Below are 11,607 nucleotides of genomic sequence, written 5' to 3'. Positions count from 1 at the left end.
ATTTTTTTTTGTTTTTCACTGATCAAATTTACTTTGAAAGATAATTTACGTACCTATATTTAAAATTTGGATCTATAATTAAAATATATTGTTCTAGAAACAATCTGGAAGTAGGAAAACCAACTAATGATTTCAAAATGACTTAAATCCTAATCTGTGACGTATTAGGAGTAATATAGTTTGTTGAGTTTATTTTGATGTGATAGTTACATGTTATAATCTATTACATATTAAATTCAATTCAGTTCAATTACCAATTTACTCTTTTTTCCCGCTTCAGTCATTGAAATATCATCTACACCACCTAATTTCTATATGCCCCTTAATCATATATACTAATTCTTTCATTATTCATTTCATTATTCATCATGTTCATCTTCTTTAGTTTAACAACATTCGAACAATGATAAATGCACGCATATTTTACCTTTTTTCTGAAAATGAAATACACGTAAAAGAGGTGGGAATCTTCCAAAGAAAGCAAAGAAAGGAAACTAGTGTTGAGGTAATTTTAACACGATTTTTTTCGACCAAATAGCAATAAACAAAACATAATTATTCAATTTTCAAGGAAGTTTTATTATGAACAATAGATATAGATGCAATTAAATTCTGTTACAAATACTGCAACAATACTGTTTGTTGGTAAGCAGCTGATTTGGCGTCACCTGACACGGCCACACAGCAAATGAGATAACATGAAAATAGTTAACTGACAAGAGATGATGAAGAGAATGAGTTATTACAGAAATATTAAATGTATTTATTTTATTATGAAAACAGGATAGTTGTACAAAAAACTTTGTAAAATATTTGTGTTAAAAGTAAGTTTTATTTTGTTCGTGAAATTGCTCAACTCGCTACGCTCGTTTCGCAAACTTTTTCACTTAAAAAATAAAACCATAAATAGTTATTTTCTATTCAGTTTCTATTCCAAACATACGTTATCGAATTGAATGAGATATTATTCACAGGACAGTTAAACAATATTACATCAAAATTAAATCATCTAAATTCATCTCGGCGGGGAATCGAACCCCCGTCTCCCGCGTGACAGACGAGGGTACTGACCACTATAAAGACCTAGAAATAGAAAAACAAAAACCTTTCTTTCCCCTCCCAAAAATATGCCCATTTCAATTTAAATGAAATACAAGTCTTCTGCGATTGGGCTGTTCGTTCCTATCATACAAGTTAATATTCATTTGAACTTGTTTTTTTTGTTTCCAGAATATTCAAAAGCCGTGTTATATAGCTTTTGTGTTCTTATTTCTGTTTTGCCCACAATAAATCACGATTTTTTTCAAATAAATTCACATCCTCAATTTTCATTTCGCAATTCAAGGGCCCTATGTGCCTCTAACTTAAGCATCGCTGCTGAGTTAACACTTCTGATCCTACTAGTCCAGGAGCAATGACACCTGTATATATGTATGTATGTATGTTTGTTTGGATGTATGTTTGTTTGTTTGTAACTTTCAAGCTCGGGATCTGTATTGACAGAATTATCGATATTATTGCTTGATCTATTCGCAGGCAGATGGCGCTGTACGTAATCTCCTTGATAGGTTGTTTAAAAGAAAATCAAAAGAAATAAATGTAGTTCAAAAAAAGTAAAAAACACTTTTAAAGAACATCGAACTAAAAAGTTAAAAACAAATATACCTAGTTTATAAAAACTAAAAGACACACTTTTAAAGAACTAAAAACTCAAAAAAAAAATTAAATAAGCTTAAAACCATAACTATCGAAAAACACTAGTATTATTGTGAAAAAAAGCGTGGGTGCTTTGTGCCATATTTTTTGTATATCTAGCGCCCACGCTTTTTTCACAAGTATACTAGTATTTTTAGATCGTTATTGTTTTAAGCTTATTAAAAAAATATTTTTAACTTTTCAGTTCGATGTTTTTTAAAAGCGTGTTTTTCAGTTTTTTTTTAAACCAGGTATATTCATTTAAGATTATAACGAACAGGCTGAATAACAGACGGCCTGAACGTTCAACAGTTTTGGCGAAACTATCACAATTTCGGTTCATTCTCATTTCAGCCGTTTCATTAAAACACCATCTTTCATTATTAGAATGTCGTTAACTGGCTTATTTACAGTTTTCGACTTCCACTAATCGCACAAAACCGGAAATGAGAAGAAGAAAGCACAGGTTGCTCATCCGTTGTGAATTATTTGTCACACACCTTGTTCAATTATAGCCAAACATAGTACATAATGCTGATATCAGCGTCAACTGACATATACCTAGAATCAACGAAGCTTTTAAAACGCACGCAACTTTGAAACGGCAACGGCATTAAAAAAATAACACTATTCTTGCGGTAGAATTTGAGGAATTCGGGGTACTGTGTATAGTAATTTTTTAAGGTAGGTCATTCCTTGGTCCCATCGCGGCAGGTAGACAGAGATTACAGTCTTTTTTAGTAAATTGCTTCTAGAATAAAAGTGTTTGGTTGATTGAAAAAGTAACAAACCTCATAAATACAGTTTATTGTATGATTTGCACTATAAAGGGATTTACAAAAACCACTACACGTGTTTTACTATAAAAGTCATACAAAAAAATGGTTACTTAGTATACCTTGAGAAAACTTACACCGATTCATCGATACAAAAAATAATGACTACATTACAAAACTGTGATGGGAGATGCTGTGAAGAAAAATAAAATAAAAATGGAAAAAAAGAAAAAAAATTAATAAATAAAATCAAATAATAAATGTGTCGGGACTGGTGATGGGTGAATTATTATTTAGCGTTTATTAACAACAAGACACAACGGCAAACAAAACACGAAAAAAAATTACAGAGTAACCTCGAGGAACTAACGCTAAGTCTTTTCTCGATCAGCGAGGAGACTCTAGAGCAGGTTTAGTTCTCGGCGGAAACCCCTGAACAGAATGAATTGCCTCGGCTAAAAAAATGTGTTCAAAGTAACTCTCGAAAAATCATCACTGACAATGGTTGGGGTTATAAATATATTCCTGAAGGGTCAACCACTTGGGACCGAATTCCTGATCTTAATCCATGAGAGTGTTAACGATGAGCACCTACTCGAAACATCCCAAATGGTGTCGTTCTGAATATTCATCTGTTTTTCGGCAATAAACTTTCGTTTCCATGAGAGAATACTAAAATGATGAGTAAGAATTAAAATGGAAGAATTTTCATAAAAGCCCAAGCAGATGGATATTTTGGACGACTGCTCGACAATACAGTTATGAAAACTTAATTTCCTAACAAAAATTTATAATACATAATAAAAATCAATAACGAAATAAAATGTTTCTAAACTAAGTAGCTGTAGGAAAAACCATACAAATGTTATTTATTTTGAGGAACTAAAGAAATGTGGACACGTTCCCGCGTCATTTGAAAAATCTCGGCACCCTTTCGATAAAGTGTAAGCAACGACGACAAATTGTACGCACTTCGGAAACAATCTAAACTACTGTATATATCACCTGAGCTGAAAAGTACCGGGCCTAAAAAACGTTTTTTTTGTTGTTCAAAATTGGCTTTATTCATCAACGTAATCTCTATCAAGAGCCACACAATCATTCCAGCGCCGCTATAACACTTCAATGCCACTTTTGTAGCACAGTTTCAGCAATAACCTCGTCATTCGAGCAAAATTTCTTACCGGTGAGGACTGCGAACAGCCCGTAAGCACTGGGAGCCAAATCTGGCGAATACGGTGGATGTGGAAGCAATTCAAAGTTAAATTCATGTAGTTCTGCCATTGTTTTGATTGACTTGTAACACGGTGCGTTCTCTTGATGAAAAAAGCATTTTTCCTTGCCATCAAATGCTTCAAATGCTCCAATAACGCTATATAATATTCACTGTTGATGGTATTTTCCTTCTCAAGATAGTCGATGAATAAAATATCACGGACATCCCAAAATATTGAGGCCATGACCTTTTCAGCTAATTGTTGTGCTTTCGGGCGCTTTGGACGAGGTTCACCAGTTGCTCTCTAGTCAGATGACAATCGTTTTGATTCCAGAGTGAAGTGACGGATCCATGTTTCATGTATTGTTACATATCGACGCAAAAATTCCGGTTTGTTATGTTTGAACATGGCCAAACACCGCTCAGAATTAGTAAGCTCGCGCGGTAGGTACCCACTTTAAATAAAACTTTCTCATAGTCAAATGCTCATGTAATAAAAAGCCAATGCGTTCTTTTGATATAATTACAATGTCAGCCTACACACCAACTTTATGGTTTAATTTTTATTGTCACAAATATCCATTCCTCAATTTATTCAACTAACAATTTATTTGTTTCAATTTAATTGATTCATGCATTTGTACGACACATTAAAAACGATTGTTCGCAAAATTTGTTCTATTTTAAATGACACTTGATTTAAAATGTTACATGAATTAATTTGTTTGATGAAAAGTTGCGAACAGTTATAATAGGTATAGATTCATTGTTTGAAATTTTTGGTAGAACATGTTTGTCATGTACAATTTACTACAATTTCTGTGAAACATGAATGAAATTGTTCGTTGATAATTATAGTTACATGAATTAAAACGATTGTTGATAATTTTAATTCAGCGCTAGCGTCGAGCGGATTCTTGCCAGAAGCTGAATTTTTAAATCTGGCAACATGATAGCCTAGTGATAGTAACACAATATTCCGTCCCACCGCAGCGCCGAATAAAAATCATCAACAATCAATTTAATTCATGTATCACCCAAAAGCAACAATCAAAACAATTCATTTTTACAAAATACCAATTGAAAGTAAAACGGCGTGCCGCGCCGTTTTGATTGTTGATCATTTTTATTCGGCGTCACGGTTGAACAGCGTTTTGTCGTACTATAAATGAACTAGCATGTTGCCATATTTAACACTTGAAGGTCTTGATAAATCCGCTCGATACCAGCGCCGAATTAAAATCATCAACAATCGTTTTAAATGTATCTTTCAAATACAACAAACTTTTTAAATCGTCAAAAAATTAAATTCTTTGTCAGAAATTAGCTTTTTAAAGAGATTGATGAAATAAAATGATGGGTACTTGCTTGAGAATGTTTTGCAGAAAAGTTGTAACCAAATTTTAAATTGAATGCATTAAAGTGAAAATATTCAACACTTTCAATAAAATTGAAATATAACAATCTTTATTATTCATAGAAAAATATTTAGTATGGAAAGTTAATTTGCTATATTGTCAGACAGACGAAAGTCTATTTTTATTACCAACAATGTTTCATGGGAAAACTTTGACAGTCATTCAAATATATTCATTGAAATTTCATACCCAAACTTACTTTCAGAAAGTGAATTTAAAGTTTCATTATAATTCAATAGTCATATAAATAACTAACATTTTATTCAAAGGTCAAAATTATATGCGGAATTGAAACGTTTCTTGAATTTACTCGAATAATACATTCCATTGACTTGTTGAATAAAAATGTTTGTTCATTGCTGAGTTGAACTATATGTATATAGATTATTTTTCAGCATAATATATAGTAAATTGGCGTTCCATTTTCCAATACTCCGAAACAATATTTTTCTTCGGAATCAATAAAAGCTTCAAGTTATTTCATTAGTCTTTTTTATTCAAATAACAATTTTATTCATGTAACATTTTGAATAAAGAGTCATTTAAAATAGAACAAATTTAGCGAACACTCGTTTTTAATTGAAACGGATTGGCTCATCCACGGCGGTGGAGTTATGATGTTTGTGCAGATAGGCGGTAAATGGGAAAGTTCGATTTCTTGCAGGTACTCTTTGATTCTTTCTGGGAAGCATAATTTGGATTTGTTGTGGTTTATGATTTGGTTGGCATGGAAGGAGGTTTCTTTGAGGGACGAAATATGTACAGCGTATGACAAACTTAATATCTTTCTTCTTGTTGTTAGCGAAGACTCTCCAGTTTCTGCAAGAAGACTTTGGATAGAGGTTGTTATATATACGTAGGGCTGCGTTATAGATGCTGTCAAGTGACTTCAGGAGATGTGCCGATGCTGAGGTGTAAACTATTGATCCATAGTCGATTTTTCATCTGATTAAGGATCTGTAGAGCTGTAAGAGAGTGACCCTTTCTGATGCTCCCCATTTTTTGTTTGCCAATATCCTAAGAAGATTTAGCCCTTTTGACTGACCTCACAACATACGACAAAGCAAGATTAACAACATTGTGATTAAAAAACACTTTTCCGAAATCATGGACAAATATCCAGACTATCTGCAAATATATACCGACTCTTCGAAAATGAATGAAGAAGTAGGAGCAGCAGTCATCACTCCTGTAACCACCATGAAATATAAACTCCCAGTACATGGAGCGTGTTTACTGGAGATATATATTCTTTTCTTCAAGCTCTCGCTTAAATGCAACAAATAGATTAACCGAAATACGTTATAATAACCGACTCTCTGAGCTCCATCCAGTCCATACGGAAAATATATACCCATCACCCCATCGTTAAACTTATCAAATGTGAGCTCTTTCGAATACAACAAAAACAAAAGCAGGTAGCTATAGTATGGGTTCCATCCCATATCGGCATTAGTGGGAACGAAAAAGCCGATCAAAGTGCGCAACAAGCAGAGGCCATGACAGAAACAAGAACAACACCCAGTGACCTCAAAGTGTTCATCTAAAACAAAGTGCTTGATACGTGGCAACACGTATGGTCCCAACAACCCTCAAACTAGCTGAAATAAAACAAATAATTTCAACACCTTACAAAACTTTAACTGAAGTCAGAAGCCATCAAATAGCTATCACCAGACTTCGCCTCGGCCAGACAAGGCTCACTCATGAATATCTAATAACTGGAAAACAAAAACCGTCCTGCGGTATATGCGAGACAGACCTTTCAGTAAAACACATATTAGTAGAGTGTCCAATGTACTGTGCGAAAAGGCTGGAGCATAACTTAGCGGAAAATCTCCAGAACATCTTAGGGGAAAGCTGTTATACACAACCACTCATCTCATTCTTAACCGACATAAAGATATTACATGAATTGTAAACAAATTTTGTAAAATGCGGGTATTTTATAAATTAAAAAAAATCGTTTTTAATGTGTCCAACAAATGCATGAATCAATTAAATTCAAACAAATATATTGTTAGGTGAATAAATTGAGAAATGAATATTTGTGACAATAAAAAGTAAAACGGCGTACCATAAACTTCACTTTTCGATCATTCAAAACGATTTTGTGTTTGTTTTCTTGTGTTACTGCCTCATTTGGACGTCCACTGCGTTCCGCATCATCGTTTAAAGTCAGCAAACCAACGTCGAATGGTTGTTTCTGATGGAGCGGAGTCCTTATATAACACTTTTCAAGCCATTGCTTTGCTTGAACAGTATTTTTTTCCATCAAGAAGCAGTGTAAAATTGAAACACGAAATAGTGCCATCAATGTTTTAGGCCCTAGGCTTTTCAGCCCATGTAGTATATCTCGTAACTGGTACAGGTTTCATGCCACCATGAGTTACATATAGCCTTTGTATGTAGACTCTATATACAAATATATAGCATACTCAGTCCACACCTCAACCGTATCTCCGTACTTTTCGCAGCATGACGGACAGTAGACTGTTTTTCTGAAGATCTATTTTTCTCATTGAATGCTGTTTTACCTTTCCTGATATTATTTTCGTTCTTTGGTTTACTTCTGGTTTCCATTCTCTGATTTTCTTAATTTCAAAAACTACACCTCAACAATTTTCTTAAGATTTTTGATCGATTTCCTTTTATTTATCTTCTAAAATTAGTGTCCGACCGAAAGTTTGGTTTCGGTTTCGGCAAAAAACCGGGTTTCGGTTTAGTTTCGGTTTCGGCGGCAAACCTGCCGAAACTACGACCGAAACCGAAACTGCATTCGGGAGTTCCCGCGCTGTGATCGGTCATGTTCGGCGCGTTGAATTTCATACAAACGACGAAGACCTTTGCCGCGTCCACTTGCCTAATCATGTCGTAACTCGTGACTTACTTTGTTCATTACATAAATATTAAATACCTATTGTGATAGTAGGTAACAACTTAAATAAGTAATTTTATAATTAATATTTTTGAAAAACCATCAATAATATTCAAAAGAAGGATCTACACCTACTCAAATAAACACCTCACCTATTTTAAGTATTTTTAAGGTGCAATTAATATTTTTTCTTAAATAAGAGTTTGTTATGTTGATTTTAATGTCGAAGACTCCATAACGTTGTTATTTAAAGATAAAATAATAAAGACTGACTAATTATAATAACGTTCTCTTTATTTTTTTCCCCAAAACATAATCCTTGTAAGGAAGTTTCGGTTCCGGTTTCGGCCGAAACTGACACCGTTGCCGAAATTCGTTTTCCGTTTCGGTCGTAAAAACCAGTTTCGGTCGGGCACTATCTAAAATATTTAAAAACGGGCTATTAGTGATTATTTCCGACTTGCTTGCACTGAATATTACTTTTGATAATGGGCTAATGTTGAATGAGGAAACATGAGGCTCATATTATTTCAAATGGTAGAACTTCGTTCGCAGAAGTTTCTCAACTTCTGAGTTTTCGTTCATATGGGGGCGACAGCTGATTAACGGAAAAACAGATTTTAAACAGATTTTTTAAACAGAAAGATAGAACAAATGTATATAACGTCAATCTTCGGAGAAAAAATATGATCCATATTCCTGCACACAATAAAGAAATTTATAAAAGGCCATCTACCCAACAGATAAACTTTCACGGCAATCTCCTGGATGTTTCTGAGTTTTCTCCAGCAATTCACACTCAAAAAAAACATTTGTTTGAAAAGCTGTGAAACATGATTTTTTTTAGAACATTCCTTAATTTTATTCGAGTTTTATTAATATCCTGGTGTAACTATAGCTAGAATGTTCATTTATTTTTGTTGTGGTTTATGTGGAAGAAAGAAGAAAGTTCAAGACTGTCTCTAGGATTGGACTGAAGCAGCAAAGTAAGTAGCAATATTTATGTGAAAAATATATGTTCAGGTCAATATATAACAAATTTCGTTGCTCAAATTTGAAAAATTTTAGAAATGTAAGTGAATCAAAATGTTTTCATGAAGTCGGTTTCACAAAAATGGTATGATATTTTATGGTTTTAAGACCTAACCGGCCCGGCCCCGCACAGGTTGAATGCTGATACTGAATATGAATTCACTCACTGAAAATTTAAGGCATGGAGAAACATTGATGAAATGATAATTTTGTTTTATTGATGCACCTATTTCCCCGCGGCTGGCGCCTCAGTTACAATATTTAAAAATCCTTTCTTATTGCATATCAACAACGTAAAACGAACCTACATACAGAATTTCAGCCTCTGAAAAAATAGCGGTACAAATAAGAAACAGTGACGAAAAGGTAATTTTCTTTTAAAACGCATTAATACAGTTTATTGTATGATTTTCAGTATAAAGGGTTTTACAAAAACCGCGACACGTGTTTCGCTGTACAATATCTTTCTCAAGCGTAAAATAGTAAGTTACTTTTAATTTACAACTATTTTATACAAAATATTACATACTTGTATGCCTACTTTCTAATGAATGTTTCATCGTTCATGAGATATTGAAAGTTTTTGAATTTATTTATTTCCATACTCTTTCTTCAACAGGTTAAGTTTTAAACCTTTCTTCTGGAAATGGAGAGACTTTAATTCATGGTTGAACTCATGTCCCTCTGTGATTGAATGAGTGGTATATTATTTGAAGTTTATTTTTTCATTCTGGAAACTATTTCTGTGTTCCTTTACGCGGGCTTTGAACGTTCTTCCAGTTTAACCTATATAAAACATCGAACATGACCCACATGATAATTCTGAAACTGAACTTTTATCTTTGTTATTTTTAATATGCATACACATGCATATTTTATGTTACGGTTTCCAGAGAGTGGTGAACCTTATTGGTGATGCACTTCACCAACAGTCGAAAATATGAATTGGTCAGATAGTGGTAAACTTGGATTGAATCACTTCAGCAACACCCAAAATGTTTTGTCTCTCAATTGCTTGGAAATACACAGAAGCAATTGATTCTTATGCAATATGTGCATCAACAGTTTCAGCTTGATGGCTTTGCTTTTCTTGACTTTCTACTGCATCTCGGTCTACTTAGAAGTAGGTGGATTTTGAAACAGCTGCTTTTGTGAACAGGTTGTTGTCAAAGGGTGACCTTGTCAATCCGGTGACCTTAATACTGCTTCATCTAAGCAACTTTTTTAAAGGCTCTGTTGAAAATCGAAGTCACTTGGTATTGATTGATACATCTGACAGGATACTGTGCCATTTATAACAACTCAGCTTTTTGATTAAACCAATATTTACTCAAAATTACTAACATTAACAACAATATCTGGCGAAAATTATCCTGAAATTTAATTGAGGGTGATGGTGATTACATCAGAAATACAGATTAGGAAAATTTTAAATTCAGCAGATACTAAGGAATGGCCGTTTTTCCCTTCATTTGTATTTAGTTTCTGGTAAAAATTATGTCTAGATTAAAATAAAATTGTCATTTGCTTTTGCTTCAGGTACTAGAATAGTATGAAAAAACAATTATACCTCTGTCTGAATATCTTCTTTGAAATATCTCGAATTTTTTTCAATTACAATGTGACAATTATTTTGCCTTTAATTCAACTTAACCCGGGTGTCGTAGAATTGATGGTGTCAGAAATAATAATAAAACAACGTGTCCGTTGTATTGAAGTTCGAGATAAAAAAACAAAGAAAATAAAAATGTCGGGCCAGGTCGTTGATACTCTTGACCACGCTCAGTAATATGTTCTATGTTTGAACTGACCCTCCCAATAATAAAAAAATCGTCTTTCTTGCTTTGAATTAAATGCTTCCTAGAACCCATTAAAAGGCCAAGAACTGTCGCTGAGTAAATATTTCCGTCTGGTTCCCACATACGACAATTTTAAAGACTGTCGAAATTTAAGTCACCCTAATAAAGACATTAATGATGGTGAGAAAGTTAATTTTATAGCAAAAGTTGCCGTATTAAAGTGTCACTTCCCTGCAATCAAGTTTCGTGCGTATATTCAACCTCCGAGAATATCTCGCCAACCTAGCGATTGGTGTAACTGTGTTTATGAAACTAAGTATTTAAAAATACGAATTTGTTAGAAGGAAAAATATAGGTATGGGATAATAAAGAATCGTAGACCGGATTATTAAAAAAAATGGCCCATGAGGGGATCGAACCCGCGACCTTCGCGTTATTAGCACGACGCTCTAACCAACTGAGCTAATGGGCCTTGTAATTTGAAATTTCAAAAACTACTCGAATCACATTGAAGTGATATGTCATTCAAACTGGTAAATTAGTGGCATTTCTGGAAACAAAACAAACAAAATTATTTGAAAAATTTATGTCATGTGGACAAGTATATCATTAGAAAAGATATCATTCATTACTTTCTATTTTTACGTACGATTTTCGATAATTAAGAGAATTAGAAAAGATATCATTCATTACTTTCTATTTTTTCGTACGATTTTCGATAATTAAGAGAATTTTGATTTGTTCAATTTTCATTTCACTGAACTCTCAAGAATGGTTTCTGACATACAGAAAT

General features: G+C 33.5%; 1 non-coding gene across 1 annotated transcript; it reads right to left on the bottom strand.

Annotated features, from left to right (window-relative positions):
• Positions 1-11,212: 11,212 nt before the first annotated feature.
• TRNAI-AAU (transfer RNA isoleucine (anticodon AAU)) lies at positions 11,213-11,286 on the bottom strand. Its single transcript has one exon. It is a non-coding gene; the product is annotated as a tRNA-Ile (tRNA).
• Positions 11,287-11,607: the final 321 nt, after the last annotated feature.

Source organism: Leptinotarsa decemlineata, unplaced genomic scaffold, assembly GCF_025532065.1.
Source record: "Leptinotarsa decemlineata unplaced genomic scaffold, Ldec_3_MD MMD2_tig00026282_RagTag_RagTag, whole genome shotgun sequence".
NCBI lineage: Eukaryota > Metazoa > Arthropoda > Insecta > Coleoptera > Chrysomelidae > Leptinotarsa > Leptinotarsa decemlineata.
This window is presented reverse-complemented; position numbering and strand designations above follow the sequence as displayed.